This window comes from Palaemon carinicauda, chromosome 3 (assembly GCF_036898095.1).
Source record: "Palaemon carinicauda isolate YSFRI2023 chromosome 3, ASM3689809v2, whole genome shotgun sequence".
In the NCBI taxonomy this organism is placed as follows: domain Eukaryota; kingdom Metazoa; phylum Arthropoda; class Malacostraca; order Decapoda; family Palaemonidae; genus Palaemon; species Palaemon carinicauda.
Window position 1 is genome coordinate 179,815,502 of NC_090727.1, and position 13,326 is coordinate 179,828,827.

General features: G+C 47.3%; 1 protein-coding gene across 1 annotated transcript in view; it reads left to right on the forward strand.

Moving 5' to 3' along the window:
• The window catches only part of LOC137638805 (chitinase-3-like protein 1), a 98,029-nt gene that overhangs the window by 27,904 nt on the left and 56,799 nt on the right, over positions 1-13,326 (forward strand). The window lies entirely within an intron of this gene.

Here is a 13,326-nt window from a genome sequence, read left to right on the forward strand (position 1 = left end):
TGGGAGGGGATGTGTAATTAATGTTAATGATAGAAAATTTATATGATCGGAGGTTATCTTTCAGTAAATGAGCACGGCATGTTAATAAAGTCTAGATTGTATGATAAATTTCTTTAGATTTGTTTATAGTTACAAAGAAAAATGATGTTTGATTTTGTGCGAGAATAAGGAATAGAGGTTTGTATTCAAGAAATGCAAAAATTATCCAATATGTTCCTATAGAAAGCAGTACAGTATATGGCAAAGAAATGAAATCAAAGTATTATTTGAGCTTTGTAAGGTAAATGAAACCAAAGCTTTTGATAAGCTTTTAAAATTTCACTACCATAATTATCTCATCTTGGGTTTGAGTTTTTCTTGTTCATATTAGTATAAACTACTTGTTCATTACAGCAACCTATGTACCACTTTATACAAAATGCACCAATTATGTCTATCTTCTTGGATGTTTCTGGATTTCAATCAAACATCTCCTCTCATTTTAAGTAGCACTTTCCTGGTCTGTTTTCTTGTCTCACCTTTCGTACTTTCAAAGTCATTCATTGTTCTCAAATCCTGCCATCCTCAATTCTGTTAAAAAAACAGAAGTATTGATGTTCTTCTCTTCCTATGTAGGTAATCTTTCTGTCATTCTTACATTTCATAACTATGCAAGTGATTTGCCATAATCCATTGACCAGAATGGAAAACTATAATTCATTAATTTATGATATTCATACTATCTATACACCTACTCAAAATCTTATACATTTACAGAACAAATCAATAAAAGTCCTATTCTACAGTATTTATCTAATTTACATTATACTAAATTCAATACATGACTGCAACGGTCACTGTGACACTGCACACCAAAAATTACAATTATTATGCATCACAATAATGTGATCATCTTTATTACACTGGCCAATGTGATTCCAAATCAAGTGAATACAAATTTTGTTATGATCAATGCTTTTAAAGGAAGACTGTCAGATGTATCTTTTAAGCTCTTGAGTCTACCAATAAACCATATCCTTTGTTCCCATACTAACAAACCTTCCGTTATTTATGTGGATATCTTTCAGTGAAGCTGGAGGGTAGCCATTAGACTAAAAGTGTGAGGTGGCAACCCTGCCGAACCGATTGAGCGGGTCAGTGGGGGCTGGCTGGGTGGTACCCTGTCACCTCTGTATATACTCTCACAGCTGTGAGGTACTTCACTTTTTCCTTGGGCTCGGTAGAGATCGGACCTCTCCTCTCTCTCTCTAGGTAGCCATTGGACTTTTTTATTGTTCTTTTTCTTTTCAGGTGTGATTACTCTCTCTTCCGATCGCCTCCATGCGAAAGAGTCCTAGGCGCAAGGGTGTTGCATACGGTACCTCCATGTCATCGTTTGAGCCCGACCTGCACTCTCTGTGTCCATTGTGTCGATGCCATCATTGTGAGCAGGGTTCACCCTGTGAAGTGTGTTGGGATTGGCCTGCCTCCCAAAGGGAGGAATTCAGTCGGCGCAGGAAGAAGAAGGCTAAGCACGATCTCTCTTCCTTAGGGGCGAAAAGAGTGCGTTCTTATTCTCGGACCCCCAAATCTCTTCCTAAAGCTGCTTCTCGCTCTCCCTCTTTCGAGGGACGATCGAGTACTATCGCAGACAGAGTAACTCCTTGGCCTTCCCGGGTGATCAGAGGATAGTTGCTTCCCCCAAAGCAGCAACTTAACCTCCAGCTGCCAGGGAGTCATGTTCTATTGCAGATGTACTACAGGTGTGGCTGTCCTTAGGGGTTCCTGCAACCCCTACGAAAGATGAGCTTGTTCGTTTTCTTCAGCTTAGTGCCAGGAGGTATCCTTCTCCAGAGCCTGGAACATCTCCTGCTTTGGATTTTTGCGAGGTTCCCTTTTCGCCCTTTCCTGGCCCATTCACAGGTGGACAAGGTGATAGAGCGCGTTCTTCCCAATGGCATCCTGTTGACGATGATTCCAAGTGACGATCTGAAGGTCATCTGGATCAATGATCATTGTGATCCGAGCGTTCTTCTTCTTGAAGGAGCTCTTGCTCTAGAGCTTTGCGCTCATGAGACATTCACTTTCAACGCTCTTCCCAGAGGCGTTCCTATTCACGAGGAGACGTCTCACAATCGTGCCATGCATGATCACGAGCATCCCAGTTTCGACCTAGGTCCAAACGTTCGTGTCCTAGATCCAGGTGATAACGCTCGCGTTTATGAGAATGACGCTCCCATTCAAGAGGGCGTCATTCACGCTCATAAGGGCGCCGTTCACGAGAGCGATGCTCACGCTCTCAATGCCAACATTCGTGATCGCGAGCTAGCCACACACGACGTTCTCGCCGTTCTCGATCGAGAGAGAGCTAAATGCTCCTGATCACAAACAGTTTGTTCACGATCGAGTACAGTGCATTCACGATGAAGGTCCAGAAATTCCTCGTATAGAGGCAGAGTTAAGCGTTCATGCAGTCCATCAGCGCATCGCTCCTCAGTCCGCCAATCTTCCAAACTACCCTGGACCGACCCTGTTCTTGAAACTAACTGTCCCTTAGACAAGTGTCCTGCTCGCATCCTATGGTGACACATTCACCAACGTTCAAGGTTGCCCCCTACTCAGAGGCCCATGCTGCCGACATCGTCCGGCGTAAAGGTCCCTTCACAGCAGCAAGAAGACTCCAGGCTTCTACCAACTGGTTCAGCTCCTATTGCTCCTGTTGGGAGCACGTCTGCTCTCGAATTACGCGAGTTTACGCATAAATCGCTGATTTCCGCGAGCAATTCGTGAGCAGAGGATTCAGAATCATGAGCAAATGCGCTGCCAACCCCTCCATCTCAGCCTCCCTCTTCTACCACCTCTAGCGGATGGCCTATACTCTTCCCAGAAGGGTTCAAGGAGCCTCCGAACAAGTTTGTTAATGTTTCCATTAGCCCGAACCCTCCTCCTCATCCATCAGAGGAGTGCTTTCAGCTGCCTGTGCGGATCTCCCCTACATCAGAAAGACCTCCCTCTAGGACTCTCTCTAGATTTTCTCCCCCTAGAATTCCAAGGGAACCCAAGGACTTGCCTAAGGATGCTGAACTTCCTGCATGGGTTAGCACCTTTCTCACCACCCTGCAACAGTCCTTGAGTGTGGCTCCCCAGCCACCACAGTCGTCATTTACTCCTGTTGGAGCTACTCCTAGGATCCCATTGGAATCTTCTTGGAGCTCATCTCATAGGAGTGTCAACCCTAGGAGGCCATTGTCGGACAGGACACATGGATCTTCTCCACCCCAATCCTGTGCCATAGTGTCTCCATTTTCTGAAACTTATATGTCCGACCCTCCCCGTACTCTAGTAAAGGTGAAGAAGGTCAGAACTAAGAAGATGAGGAGGAGGATGAGAGGTGGTACTTTACCTCATGCTGAGATCCTCCACCCTAGACGAAGTAGGGACTTGGGCTCTCCCAGGAGATCTTCCTCCATACCTACATATCCTAAAGAGATTGAAATAATGCCACCGGACCAGAGTCCAGTTTTTTTGCCTCCCCCAGTTGAGGATTCGGGGCATGGTGTCCCCAAACCCTCGCAGGCTGCTCCTTCCAACACCCAAGAGCCTCCTCCACATATTCAGTTGACGAAACTGACCCACCCCAAGCTCCTAGAGGTAGATGATCTCTATAATTCAGATCCTGATAATCTTCCCAAAGTTGCAAGTTTGAGCTTTCACTCTGAGCAAGAGAGACGTGAATCAGAACACACCTTTTGGTCCTCTCTTGTATGAGGGCCATCAATGGGTTTCCAACTCTTGGGATTCTAGCTCGGGAGACTAAGGAGATGGTCTTGAACCAGATCTTTGAGACCCAGAAGCCCCCTAGGACCAGTGAAGCCTTGCCCTGGTCTAAAGGCCTGATGACCACCAAGAGGAAGCCTATTGCTCAAATAGCCGAAACTTCCAGTTTCATGATAGCAGGTTTGTCCTCTCAATCTCTCCCACTTCCTTTTGTTTTACAAAGAAGTATTATGAGATCGAAGGGGAACCTCATTCCACCATATCCCTCGACCCTTCGATTAAAACCCTCTCCTCTTTGAGGGCCTCCCTCTCAACATTTGAGCTTCTCAACATGGAGAGATGCGCGAAGTATGCCATGCAGGCTGCTTCCTGGCTTGATCTATGGTTGGGATCCTTGGGCTTCATGGTGCATTCCCAAGGTCTGTCGAAGGAGTCATCAAGAAAGTCTTTGGAGTCTTTCCTGATGTCAGGCACCTGTACTCTTGAGTTCTTGTCGCACCACATCGTCAACTTTTTGGCGAATTCGATACTCAAGAGAAGGGACACTGTAATTGGGAAATTTCATAAGCAAGTGCCGAAGGTGTAAGTCTCCCGTTTGAGGAATTCCACCCTCGAGGGTTCTTCTCTATTCGCTCCAGATGAGATTGAGAGGGCTGCTGATCAAAGGAAGAAATCGTCCAACGATTCTCTCCTCCATAGGGCCATGACATCTAGGTCCTATGGAAGGCCGTTCCAGTCTTCACGCAGTCAACACGCTGCCCTTTCTCATCCCTCAACTTCCAAATATTCGGGACATCCTAGGGTGTCTAAGCGGCCCTTTCAGTCCAAGGGACAGAAAGGGAATAAGTCCTTCAGAGGCAAGAAGGGAGCAAAGGACAGTGGCTGAGGTCATGGCCACTCCCACTGGGAATGGCATCCCTCTTCACCCTTAATCTGTGGGAGGATGACTGCAGGACCTCTGGCAGAGGTTGCAACATCACAAGGCCGATCCATGGATGATCGAGGTGATCTCCTCTGACTCGGGATCCAGTCCATCTAAGCTTGTATGCAAAGGGATCCACAAAGAAGCTTGCCCTCAGGGCAGAAGGGCGCTCTCCAAGAGGCTGTGGACGTGTCTCCAGGCTTTTACAGTTAAATTTTTTGTGGTGGAAAGGACGACTGGAGGCTGGAGACCAGTTATCAATCTCTCCCCTCTGAACAAGTTTGTTCAACAGACTAAGTTCAGAATGGGAACTGCAGAAACAGTCATTCAGGCAGTTTGATCAAAGGACTTCATGTGCACTCTGGATCTCAAAGACGAATACTTTCTGATCTCACAACACCACGGTAGTGGCATACATAACAAACAAGGCGTTACCTTTTCTTGGCCTCTATGCCATCTTGCAGTAAAGATCCTCAGATGGACAGAAGAACATTAGGTGTCCATATCGGCTTGCTTCATTCCGGGTAAGATGAATGTGCTCACGGACAATCTGAGCAAAGCAACTCAGATATTAGCCTCCAAATGGTCTTTGAATCCTCTAATAGCCAACAAAGTCCTGACTTTGTGGGGTTCCCTGACTGTTGATCTGTTTGCAACATCTCTAAACAGCAAGCTTCCACAATACTGTTCTCCAGTCCCGGACCCTCAGGCTCTATGGCAGGATGCATTTCAACATCGATGGGTCAACATTGATGTATATGCCTTTCCCCCGTTCTGTCTGATGAGGAAATTTCTCAGCAAGACCAGAGCATCCAAAAATCTAATGATGACCCTTGTAGCTCCGCTATGGCATCATGCAAAGTGGTTCCCAGACCTTATTCATCTTCTAGTAGATCCTCCAAGAGAACTCCCTCCACAACCAGATCTACTCAACCACACGCAAACATCTTCTACAGAACCGTGCAGTCCCTTCGACTTCACGTCTGGAAACTAACCAGCGCCCCCTCTGACAGAAGGGCTTTTCACGAAAAGTTGCAGAGAAAATATCCAAACTCTTGCATGAGTCCCCTGCATCTGTGTAGCAGGCAAAATGGAAAAATTCTGTGGTTTTTGTTGTGAAAGAGTATCTTTCCTCTCGATGCCTCTATTCCAAAAATAGCTTAGTTTCTTGTTTACCTTTGGTAGGAAAACCTCCTTTCAGTGTTAGTGGTGAAAGGCTATTGCTCAGCCTTGAGTCTCACCTTTAAGCTGAAAGTAGATTTCTCCTCTTGGTTGGAGCTTTCTCTACTCATATGGAGTTATGAAATCACTTGTTCTCTGTCAGAGATCAGGCCTGATACTTAGAATGTGGCTCGTGTCTTGAGGTCCTTAAAAGGTCCTCCTTACAAACCATTACGCCATGCAGCTGACCAAACGGCATTCCTGGTCGCTTTAGCTTCGGCAGAGTCAGTGAACTTCATGACCTCACATATGACATTGCCCATTCAAGGGGATGGGGGGAAGTAACACTCAACTTCGTCTCTGAGTTCATTGCTAAGACTCAAGATTGGGGGGTTCTGGCCCCTAGATTCAGACTCTTCCATATTGTGAGCCTCCGTTTTGTAACCAATAACCCAGATCAATTGTTACTGTGTCCAGTGAGGAGTTTGAGGTATTATCTTAAATGCACTGCAGCAACACGGCTGGTCTAAAATCTTAGTTTCTTAGTTCTGGCAGAATAAAAAGGAGGATCACTAAGAATAACGTGTCATCATGGATTCGCCAGGGTATTGAAAGAGCCTTGGCCCCTGATCCTCCTCTGGCTCGACGTGGTGGGTGTTAGGAGAAGACAAACTTCATTCACAGCCCATTATTTGAAAGTCGTGACCTGCAGGAGACTCGATACCTTTAAAATCAGTTCTGTGGTGGCTGCTCAACAAGTGGTTTAAGAATACCTCGGGCTTCTTGTTGGACAAGTAGCAGTTGGTTGAAGGCATTACTTACTGGGATGAATGAGAGATTGTCTGGGTTTCATTTCTTCATCTTCCTCTCCCTTGGGGTACAGCACCATGGATCTCTCTGCAAGCTGGCTTCATCCTCTGCAGGTAATTATCACTTCCTTTGTGTAGCCTAGTATGAGTTATAAATATACAGTATATACTCTCCACGTCCACATTGTTTCTCGCAAGGGAAACAATGGAGAACGTTTGTACTTATTCCTATATATATTCTGAATGTTCTTATAGATGCACAGGCGGCTATTTTACAAACTTTGTATTTTTATCGAGGTGTCAAAGTTTTCCCTAGACCACAGTCATATACTGTGCTAGGTAAAACCAGGTAAATGTCCATGCCAGATTATAGGACTTCTACCCCCCTAAGAGTGAGTTATCCACATAAATAATGGAATCTTTGTTAGTATGGGAACAAATGATAAATTCGGAGATAATTTGTATTTGGCCTAACGCAAGATGCAAACCTTCTGGTCTTTAATATAGCATTGTTATTTCAGCGGATCTGAGAACTAGCCGGAACTGAAGTTAAACAGGGTTTAACTACCTACCGTTAGTTAGCGGGGTTGTGTTTACCCACTTCTTTCACTAGCACTGGTGACTAAATGTCATTTTTTATTTCAGCTCTGTAGATTGCAGACCTGTCTCACTTCCATTAACCTAAAGTGGCTGGAACTGATTTTTTAAAATTTTTCTTTTTCAGGTGTCATGTCCGTGAGGTTTGACCATGCTACTTTGTCCAGGCCGTGAAGGTTGCAATTACGGCACCTTCATGTCCTCGGAGGAGACGTATCCTCACAGTTTTCACCCTTCGTGCCGAGGTTACTCGTGTTCGAAGGAGTCTCATTGTAGCGTGTGTCGGCAGTGGTCGCTCTCCCAGTGGGTGAGGTTTGGTAGGCGGAAGAAGAAGTCTAAAAGGGATTCTTCCCCTTCGAGGGGGAAGAAGACCCGACTTCTTTCTCCTCCGACTCGATCTCCCCATCCTGACTCCACCCGACTGGCTTCCTCTGGGGAACGGTGCAGTACGAGTGGCGCCATGGTAACGCTGGGACAACCTTGTTCGGGGTCTCCTCCCATTGTCTCCCCTAGAGAGGCAGTGAAGGAGCTGTCCGTGACGGAGTCACTTCCAGGCAATGCAGTTCATGTACTGTGGTCCTGCTTGGGTCTGACGGAATGAGAAGCTACCTGGGGTCCTGCATTTGGGTGTGTGTGCGGACTCAAGCGCTGAGTCTTCTTCTTATGCTCTCCCCGACGTTCCACCTGCTTTTGCGGGAGGACTAGAGCAGTTGAGGACAAGCACTCCTCGGAGTGACTTGTCCAGAGACCCTCAGGTCTCAGAATCAAGCTCTGGCCTTGTTCCAGAGGTTGTTCAGGGAGTTGATCCTATTTCCAGGCTTGCCCGATAGGAGAAGAAACAACTTGGACAACCAAAAGGTTTGCCGTCCAGTGTTGTGCTGTCTGACCTTCCGAGGAAAGACGAAGCGACACAACCTTCTGAGTGGCAGCTCCTTCGTTCGCCAGGTGATGAGACATCAGAAGGAGGAATCGATCGACCTTCTCGTATGCGAGAGGAGAAATCTTCTCCGACCCTCTCTTCTGAGCGGCAGCTCCCTCATCCGCGAGGCAATCTGCCATCAGGAGAGAGAGGGCAGGATCGTTCCTTACGCTTACAATAGGAAAGATCGTCGCTTGAGTGGACTCCTCCATGAGGATACCACTGAAAGGTATTGGATTCGTCCATACCACACTCAAGTCCATCGGAGCACAGCTTTTTGGAGCTGGATGACGAAGGAGGGAGGAGGTTTACATCTGCACCCCTCACTTCGTCATCGTGCCTGCAGGGCACAGCAAAACACCCAGCATTTCATGAGACCATCTTCTTACGAGATCGGTCAGACAGGTAACTATACGGAGATCTTACCAGTCTCGCTGGAGCGTAGGCGCTCAGCCCCCTGTCCCTCCTCACCTCTTAGGGTAAGAAAAGTACTACGCCTTTCTCCTTTGGGAGAACAGGTGAGCCAAAGATCTCCGATTCTTGACGCTCTCTGTCAGGATCTTGTACCTTCGCCAAAGGCGGAGAAGCTTCATGGGTCATCACGGGCCTTTCCTTCTAGCAGGAAGGATAGGAGAGCTTATCCGCTGGAAGCAAAGAAACCAGATTCTCGTTAAGTGAATGAGGTTCCTACGCACTCAAGCGATCGCTATTTTAGGATTGAGGAGAGGGTGGAGGTGGCAGAGCATCTTGGCTGGCCTCGCCCACCAACCTCTTGTCAAGATTGTTCACCTTGCGGTTGTTCACCCCATGAGCGCTCACCTAGGGGAGGGTTGAGGCGTTCTCCCCATCCCTCTCCCCCATCTCGGACGGTGCGATCGGAACTATCTAATCACAGGGAGACTAATTCATGAGGTGCCTTGTTAGCCAAGGATGGACCTTGGTTTCAAGACATGATGAAAGAGATTAAACAAGAAATGGGAATCTCCAATGATCCCCCAGCTGTAGCGGCAAATGTTCCTGTTATTCCCCTGAATTCTCCCAAGGGATATAGCGCTCTTTCTGACCCTAGGAGGGCTAGTCTAGGTAGAGCGCCACAACCACCTCCACCTCCTTCCAGAGTGTCAAGGTATGAGGATTACCTTAAGACTAAGGATCCTAAGAGCATGGATCCAACCTGGGAGAGGATGGCAGCGACTCAGGTGACAGCCGCGAGGTCGGTTAGGAAAAGAGAGTTGGCTTCTCCACGAAAGTCAGAATCTTGTAACCTTCACCCGCTCTCTTGCTCGGAGAACTGGAAGCCAGTTAGGATCAACGACCGAGAATATCCTTCATCTCAACTGAAGGATACCCCTCTCTGAGTTTGTTCCGAAGATGCTAAACCAACGGAATCAACAAGGGGAGAGGAATCCTCTATTTTGGATCAATTTGACTACTCTAAGTTACTTCCTACTCCTCCCGTGATGCAAAGGAAGTAATATATGGTAGTGGGAGACGATCTTTCCTCCCTTAACGCTGGATCCAGTGATTGTATCGTTGACCCAGACACCTTTGGAGAAACTGACAACTCTCCCTGTTCAATTTTCTACTGCAGGTGCTGCTAACATGAAGGGAGTTGCAAAGTGTGCTCTGCAATCAACTTCATGGCTAGATTATTGGTTAGTCATGATTGGGTATCTCATCAAGAACAAGGATTTCTCTACCCCTAAGAGGATGGAGACGCTGTTTTCTTTCCTTCTCTCGGGTGCGAGAACACTCAAATTCTTGACGGAAAATGTGGTGAACCAATGGGTCAACTGGATCTCGAGGCGACGCGATGGAGTTGTCTCGAGATCCCAGAGGCAGATCCTGAAGAGAGAGGCAATGGGCCTGCACACCGTTCCAATGGACGGACTCGCCTTGTTTGACCTGGAAGCCATTGAAATCGTAGCGGATCGATGGAGGAGGGTGAGCTAAGACACTCTCCTCCATTGGGTTGTCTCCTCTCCTTCCTTCCAGCACGCTCCTCCAAGGAAGAGACAACAGTCTCCCTAACCTCAGACTAGCCAGGAGCAGAATACCCCAAAGAAGAAAGACCTAAAGCCATCCTTTTGTTCCAGTGGATGCAAAGGTAAAGGCAAGAAATCCCGGCGAGGACATCCACGCTAGGTAGGGCAATCCCCCGACCAGTTCACCGGTTGTGGGATGTCTTATGAGCAGATGGCAGAGGGGAATGAATTACGGAGCTAACCCTTGGTCGACTTCCATATTAAGACTCTTCCCCTCCACTGACTCAAAGTCCAACTGTGACGAGGTCCTATGCCAGGGGATCGGCAAATGACCAGGCCCTACAGGCCGAAGTCAGGACCATGCGAGAGAAGGGCTGTGTCCAGGAGGTCCCGGGAGGGTCCCCAGGCTTTTACAGTCTCTCATTTCTTGTAAAAAAGGCGTCTGGGGGCTGAAGACCCATAATAGACTTAGCCCTAAACGAGTTTATCTTTCAAACTCCATTCAAAATGGAAACAGCACAAATGGTTAGACAGGCTGTCAGACCAAACGACTTCATGATCTTGTTAGACCTGAAAGATGCATACTTCCAAATCCCAATTCATCCATCCTCAAGGAAGTACCTGCACTTTACTATGGACGATCAGACATACCAATTCAAAGTGCTGTTCACAGCACCCCAGGTGTTCACAAGAGTCTTCGCTCTAGTATCCACATAGGCACACAATAATGGCCTCCATGTTCTTTGATATCTAGACAATTGCCTAGTTCTAGCAGACTCGAAGGAGACCCTTCTCCTCCATGGAGAAAAACTTCTGGCCTTCTGTCAGGATCTGGGGATCCTGATAAATCGCAAGAAGTCTCATCTGCAACCGGTCCAAGATATGGTATGACTAGGGAGGAGAATCGAAATCACACTAGGCAAAGTCTTCCCGTCCGAGGACAGAGCAAAGAGACTGAAACAGGTAGCCCAGGACTTCCTCGTGAAAGAAGAACTGCCAGCACAGAATCTGTTAGGGCACCTGACTTCTCTCGAGAAGTTGGTACCTTACAGCCATCTACGCATTCGTTCACTTCAGTTGCAGATGAAGACCTTTTGGTCTCAGCACACAGACCTACCAGACACACTAGTGCCAATGAAAATTGGGCAAAAGAGGGACCTGAGGTAGTGGGTATTAGACACCAACCTGCTCAAGGGAATAGATCTTCTCTCTCCTCCTCCGGATTTGATGCTCTTCACGGATGCATCAAAAGAAGGGTGGGGGCCTCATCTGTTACACCTGACGGCATCTGGGCCTGGAAATGAAATCCTCTTTTCTGGCCCTGAAGCATTTCTATCAGCTCCTTTCAGGACACCACTCAGGGCTGATGACCGACAACACTACATTGGTAGCCTACATAAACAAACAAGGAGTTACCGTTTCACAGTCCATATGCCAACTGGCATAGGGGCAGAAGACCGAATGGTCTTTAAATCAACAGATAGCCAACAAAGCTTTGAATTTGTGGCGTTTGTAGACAATAGACCTTTTTGAGATGTCTCTCAAACAGAAACTTCCGGTGTACTGCTCCCCCTTACCGGACCCACGTGCGTTCTGGCAGGACGCCTTCCAACATCTGTGGGATAACATGGACGTCTATGTGCTCTCCCCTTTCTGCCTAGTAAGGAGGCTTCTGAACAAAAACATGGCATCCCAAGACCTGATGATGACCCGAATAACTCTGCTATGGCAGCATGCAGAGTGGTTTCCAGACCTTCTACATCAGCTCACGGAGACACCGAGGGAACTGCCACTACTTCCCGATCTACTCAAACAACCAAACGAGAAGATTTTTCACTGAACAGTGACATTGCTGCGTCTTCATGCCAGGAGGTTATCCAGCAACTCCTCGCAAGGAAAGGCTTTTCAACACCAGTTGCTATACATGTCGGGTTACCTCCGGGACTCATCGACTGCAGTGTACCAGTGTTTTTACTGTATCTCAGGGAGGAAAAACTCTATTCAGTTGCAGCAGTGAAAGGCTTTCGCTCAGCCTTAAGCCTAGTCTTTGAACTGAACGGAGTGAACATTTCCTACTTGAAGGAATTGTCCCTCCTATGTCAAAACATTGAGCAATCTTGCCCTCAGTCAGAAGTCAAGCCACCTCCATGGAACGTTGTCAAAGTCCTGCATTCCCTGAAAGGAGCTCCTTACGATCTGCTAAGACAAGTCTCTGACAAGGACTTGACTGTGAAGACAGCTTTCTGGAGTTTGTAGCTAAGACTTAAAATCCAGCAGTAGCTCATCCTAGGTTCATCTCCTTCCAGATTGAGAGTCTTTGGTCTGTAACAGATAATCCTGAGCAACTGTTACTCTGCCCTGTGAGAGCCCTGAGGTTGCATCTGAAGAGAATGAGAGGAGCCAGACCTCAGATCAATAGGCTGTTCCTGAGCACAGACAGAATCAAGAGGAGAGTCACAAAGAACTCAATCTCCTCTTGGATCAGGCAGGTGATTAAAAGGGCTATTGCTCGGGATGTCACTCAACTAAATAGATGCCCCCCGTGCACACGATATCAGAAGGGTCAGCACATCTCTGGCATTCAAGAGAAACCTCTCAATACAGCAGGTGTTGCTCGCAGGCAGGTGGAAATGCCAAACTATGTTCACGGCCCACTACCTGCAGGAAGTAACCCACAGGAGCTTAAACACTTTCATAATTGGTCCGTGGTGGGAGCTCAACGTGATCTAACACCTCAGCTCCCTTAGGGGACAAGTAGCAGAAGATCGAGGGTAGAGGTTACCTGCGGGGTAAGTTTAGGATGAATATGAGAGTGACTGGCTACTTCCTACTTTCATCCTCCCTTCTCTTAGGGCTCAGCATCTGAGGGACTCTGCACTACTGATCTGGATTTTCTGCGGGCGAGTATCCCGATTTGTTTGTTGCCCACCTACTCATTTATGGGGTTTACAATCCCGACCTCATAACAGAGGAGAGGCGGTTGGTATAGGATTTTGAAATGATCCTAGTAATCTTTCAACTTCATGCACTAATAAATCTTTTTTCCCTTCCAGCATTTAATTGCTAAGGCCATCATCCAAAGAGGATAACATGGTGCGAGGATCCCTCAAGAATCATACAGAACTAGAGGCCATCCCAGAAGAGTCTCCAGCCAGTTGGACAGGTCTTCCACCCACC